Genomic DNA, 6,000 nt, shown 5'->3' on the forward strand with positions numbered 1-6,000 from the left:
TGTGGGTCCTGGGGATAGAACTCAGGTCTTAGGAGTTGGAGGCCAGCACCTTTACCGTCTCGAAGGCCCTTCTCCAGCCTTCTGTTCACAGTCAACACCGCACCCCTTCCAACCTTCCAGCCCTGGGAATGAAGGACTGGAAATATATGCATGCTTGTTTAAAAAAATTTTTTTGTGAGACAGGGTCTCACTATGTAGCTCTAGCTGTCCTGGATCTCACTACGTAGACCAGGCTGGCCTCAAACTCACAAGTCTGTCTCCTAAGTGGATATTCCAAGGTCTACCTGTGCATACTAGTCATGTACTCTGCCACAGAGCTACATTTCCAGCCCCTGGCAATCCACACCAGTGTCCCAGCAGCACCTGCTGAATTCTCACACCGCAGCTTGTGATATGTTAGGATTAGCCCTCTCCACATGCCGTTACCTGTCCCAAGACAGCTGTTCAGAGGAGTCAGGGGCTATGTATGCTCAGTGACTTTTAAAACATTAGGAAGAGACTGGGGGGTGTAGCTCAGCCCCTCAGTGCTTACCAAGCATGCATTGAAGCCCCAAGCCCAAGCCCCATTGCTGTATAAAGTGGACATGGTGGCACCTGCCGGTAATCCCAGCACTTAGGAGGTAGAGGATCAGAAGTTCAAGGTCAGTGTGTGACAGGACTCAGCGGGGAAAGGTGCTTGCTGCTAAGCCTAATGACCTGATCCCCCCAGAACTACATGGTAGGAGAGAATCAGTTCTCACAAGCTGACTTCTAACATCCCTACTCCCCCTACAGGCATATACACAAATAAGTAAATACACACATAAATAAATGTAACAGTAGATGAAGTTCAAGGTGGCAGATACCAGCACTCGGGAGGCAGAGGCAGGTGGATCTCTGTGAGTTCAAGGACAGCCTGGTGTACAGAGTGGAGTTCCAGGACAGCCAGGGCTACACAGAGAGGGTCTGTATCAAACACACACACACACACACACACACACACACACACACACACACACACACACACACACACAGAAGACAGCTTCCATCTTCAGCTATGTAGCAGCTTCTAGACCAATTGAGAGTGCATGAAACCCCGGGTGAGTAAATAAGGAAATATTTTTAAGATGTTTATTTCTATGTATTTGTGTGAATTTTTCGTCTGCATGTTTGTGTGGAAACCACATTTGTGGTGATGCCAGCAGAGCCCAGAAAAGGGCACGGGTCACCTGGAACTGGACTTACAGATGGTTAGGAGCTGTGTGGGTGCTGGGAACTGAACCCAGGTCCTTGGCAAGAGCAGTTTGTGCTCTTAATCACCGAGACAGCTCTTTAATCCCAATACAATTTTTCTTTAAATTCAACCTCATTCTCTACTACATAGTGAGTTTAACAATAGCCTGCACTTGAGACCCTATCTCAAAACACCCAAAAACCCAAACCATGTTGTCATGGTGCCCACCCTGTGCTACGCCCCAATTTAAAAAGTAAGTAAGTAAGTTAGCAAGTAAATAAATTTACTTTAAAAAGTGCATGGCCGAATTCCAGGCTTTTCTCTCCCTGGACTGGATAAATTTCCCTTTCTAACCCAACTGCCCAGCAGGTGGCAGTCATACACCAACCGCTGACGTAGTGAGGCCTGCTCTTCTGACAGATGGCTTGGGGAGGGAGTATCTATTTCTAACTCTCCCAAAGGCCTTATGAGTTAGCAGAGGCTCTTCATAAAATATCCATGTCAATACAGGTCTTGTATATTAAATAGACACAAGTAAGTGTAAAAAGGGAATCCCTGTGATAATGTGTGCTGCACACCACACCGTGGTGCATCAGAGAACTTGGTTAGCATCGTTGCCCTATAGTAATCACATCTTTATTAAACCCAGAGGAGGCAGGCCCACATTCCCCACTAGTGCTGGGAGGGAAAAGACTCATGACCACACATGATTTAATAGAGTTTACATTCTAAGCCAGGTGTTGGGGTGCACGCCTTTGATCCCAGCACTCAGGAGGCAGAGGCCGGTGGATCTCTGTGAGCTCAAAGTCAGCAAGTTCCAGGCCAGCCCAGGCTACATAATGAGACCCTGTATCTAATTAGTCAATTTTACATTCTAATGACAATGTCTGGTTAGTGTGTGTGTGTGTGTGTGTGTGTGTGTGTGTGTGTGTGTATGTGCGCACACACAGGCACACTTGAATGTGCGTGGCAGCATTTACCACAGTTACATGGGGAAGTTGGAGGAGTCAGTTTTCTCCTTCCCTGACCTGGGTCCTGGGTGTGGATACTGAAGTCATCAGGCTTGGTGGCAGCAAGCCCCTTTACTGGCTGAGCCATCTCACCAGCCCTGCTTACGAATTTTTGTTTTTGTTTTTGGTTTTTCGAGACAGGTTTCTCTGTGCAGCTTTGGTGCCTGTCCTGGATCTCGCTCTGTGGACCAGGCTGGCCTCAAACTCACAGAGATCTGCCTGCTCCTGTCTCTTGAGTGCTGGAATAAAAATAATGTGCTGCTATACCAGGCCTCTGTTTATTAATTTTAGAATGCTGTTGTTAGGGGCTGGAGAGCTGGCTCGGCTGTTAAAAGAGCTTATCATTCTTCTAGAAGACTCAGTTTGGTTCTCAGTACCCATGTGTGTTAATTCACAGCCATGTGTAACTCCAGCTCCAGGGAACCTGATGCTTTCTTTTGGCCTCCATGGGCACCCGCACTTTTTCACACACATACAGGTAAAAATTTAAATTCTGCCGGGCGGTGGTGGCGTACGGCTTTAATCCCAGCACTCGGGAGGCAGAGCCAGGTGGATCTCTGTGAGTTTGAGGCCAGCCTGGGCTACAGATTGAGTTCCAGGAAAGGAACAAAGCTACACAGAGAAACCCTGTCTCAAAAAACCAAAAAACATATAATAAATAAAATTTAAATTCTAAAACAATACTACCTTAGTTAGGATTTCTATTGCTGTGAAGAGACACCATGACCACAGCAACTCTTCTAAGGAAAACATTAATTGTGGTGGCTCACTTACAATTTCAGAAGTTCTGTCCACTATCATCATAGCGGGAGCATGGCAGACTTCAAGTAGATGGTAGCTGAGAGTCCTACATCTTGCTGGCAACAGGAAGTCAACTGAGACACTGGGCAGTATCCTGAGCATAGGAAACCTCAAGGACCGCGCCCACAGTGACACACTTCCTGCAACACGGCCACACCCACTCTAACAAAGCCACACCCCTAACAAAGCCACGCCCCCAACAAAGCCACGCCCCTAACAAAGCCACACCTCCTAACAAAGCCACTCCCTAAGGGATTATGGGGGCCAATTACATTCAGACTAGCACAAATACCATCATTAAAGTATTTGCCATTGTTCTTTTGATACTTTGTGCCCTTAAAACAGCCTTCTTTAACTGGATTATTTTTTGAAACAGGGTCCCTAAAATATAACTCACAATAGACTGTGTAAGGAACTCCTAATTGTAGGTAAGTTCTTGTACAAAATACAGCACATTCATATGAATTCTTCATGGGCCAGCCACAGCACCACCACATCTAGGAACACACACACTGGCATGAGGCCGCTGACATTGGAGACAGCACTTGGCCCCGGTTAACTCTGCCCCCCAGTTTTCTTCCCTATCCCCTTGAACTCCTGATCCTCCTGCCTCAGCCTCCCAAGAGCTGGGATGATAGGAGTGCACCATCATGCCTGATTTAGTCATGTGACTTTGGTCAATGGGATATCAGTAAGCCTGATGCAAGCAGGGATATTTCCTCTCAAGATGCTGTCTCTTGGAGTCAGGACTCACTGTGCTGGCTAGTTTTATGTCAACTTGACACAAGCTAGAGTCATCTGAGAGGAGGGAACCCCAACTGAGAAAACACCTCCATAAGATCAGACTGTAAGCAAGTCTGTAGAGAATTTTCTTGGTTAGTGACTTATGGGGGAGGGCCCAGTTCATTGTGGGTGGTACCATCCCTGGGCTGCTGGTCCTGGGTTCTATAAGAAAACAGGCTGAGCAAGCCATGAGAGCAAGCCAGTAAGCAGCACTTCTCCAGGGCCTCTGCATCAGCTCCTGCCTCCGGTTCCTGTCCTGACTTCCTTCAGTGATGAACAGGGACATGGAAGTGTAAGCCAAATAAACCCTTTCCTCCCCAAGATGCTTTTGGTCATGCATGGTGTTTCATCACAGCAATAGTGACCCAAACTAGGAACTCACCATGTAGAGACCCATCTGCTCTCCTGGACCACATGAAGAGATTGGTTCATCCAACAGTTGCCAGTACTTAGCTGAGTTATCACATCTGTGACTGATGCAGTATTGGGTTCCAGCATAAGCTTCCAGCTTACTTTGGCCATTTGAGTGACCAAAGCAAGATGCTTCCAGCTGAGCCCAGTCCAGATTGCAAAGCCACAGGCAACTGTGAGGTAAATGTTTGATGCCCCATGCTGGGTTGCACTGGCCTTAAAATGCACTAATGTAATGTAGTAGTTACTTTTCTTCTGTGACCTGTGAGAAACATCTTAAGGGACGTATTTGGCTCACAGTTTCAGAGAATTTGGTCCACAGATCCACTGTGAGTCAGAGTTGTCAAGGCACTAGGAACGTATGGCAGAAAAGCTTCTTCATGACTAACAGGGAGCTGGAAAAGAGGTAATAGGAAGAGACCAGGGCAGGAACATGTCTCCAATGACATAATTTGTCCAACTAGATTCCACCTGACCTTTGGCCATTTCCCAGTAATGCCATTGTATTAGGAATCTATCAAGGGGTGTGTCCATTCACTCTCAGAGCTCTGACCACCTCATCTCTGGCAACACCCTCTCAGACACACCCAGAGCTGTCCTTCCTTTCCTAATCCAGTCAAGGTGACAGAAGGGACCCTTGTGTGTGACTTGGTTTGTGGTCTACGAGAGTCCATAGGCAGGAGGCCTCTGGTGGGTCGAGGGGCTCTCTGGAGTGGGGACTCTGTAACTCAGTGGTATAGACAGACCAACGACTCCAGGGCAGATCTGAGAAGCAGGCTTGGTGGAGGTCCTAGCTTGGTTTGACAGGTACCTTCTCTGGAAGCAGATGCTGAGAATGCCTGAAGGCATTTAACAGGGCGGGAACACCGGTAAGGAGGCTGGAATAGCCTCAGCTAGGGGAGGCCAGGAAAGAGAGGCTGTGTTACCAAGTGCTACAGGAGCCAGAGCATCATTCTGTTGAGGGATTCAGGGAGCCTGAGCAAACTGCACTTCAGAGTTTAAATGTGACAGGGAGCTGTGGGACCTGGGTCATTGTACATATCACCTCCTGGTCGTCATTGGTTAGGATTTTAGGTTAGAGCAGGAAGTGGACATGATACCCCGGAACTGATTTCCTTCCTTAGTAATTAGCTCGGATTAAACTTGGCCCTTTACTTTTAATTTGGCTTATTGTGTCGGTGGAGAAACCTACAACTTGGCAATCAAAGATTCTTCTTCCTCCCTCCCTCCCTCCCTTTCTTCCTTTCCTCTCTCTTTCTCTCCCTTCAATTTTAAAATTAAAAAAATTGAGGTAAGTTTTTTTTTCCCTCTATATCCCAGACTTGACTCAAACATGAATGATGAAATTACATGAGTGTGACATCACCCCAAAATTTTTGTTTGGTTGGCTTTTGGCTAGGGCTAGAGATGGGACATGGTGTTTTTGGACAGTCTCATTGTGTATTTTTGGCTGTCCTAGAACCTGCTAGGCAGACCAGGGTGGCCTTGAACTCAGAGACCTGCCTGCCTCTGACTCCCGTGTGCTGGGTAAAGGTGTGCACCACCATACCCAGCTTGTCTTCTGAATATTTTACACAGGAGATTGGGCACCGGATGCCCACAAATGTCAGCAGCAGGAAGGGAAGGTCATCTAAAAACCAGAACCGAATGTCTGCATCAGGTCCGATGGCGTCTTGATCCTGACTCCCCAGTCTTTCTATCACCCAAACGTGGCCTTTCAGTGGGTCACCACCACCACCTTCCTGCACCAATGCCCTCCACTTGGAATGACATCACACAGCC

Source organism: Peromyscus californicus, unplaced genomic scaffold, assembly GCF_007827085.1.
Source record: "Peromyscus californicus insignis strain IS unplaced genomic scaffold, ASM782708v3 Scaffold_4__1_contigs__length_199733344, whole genome shotgun sequence".
NCBI classification, from domain to species: Eukaryota; Metazoa; Chordata; class Mammalia; order Rodentia; family Cricetidae; genus Peromyscus; species Peromyscus californicus.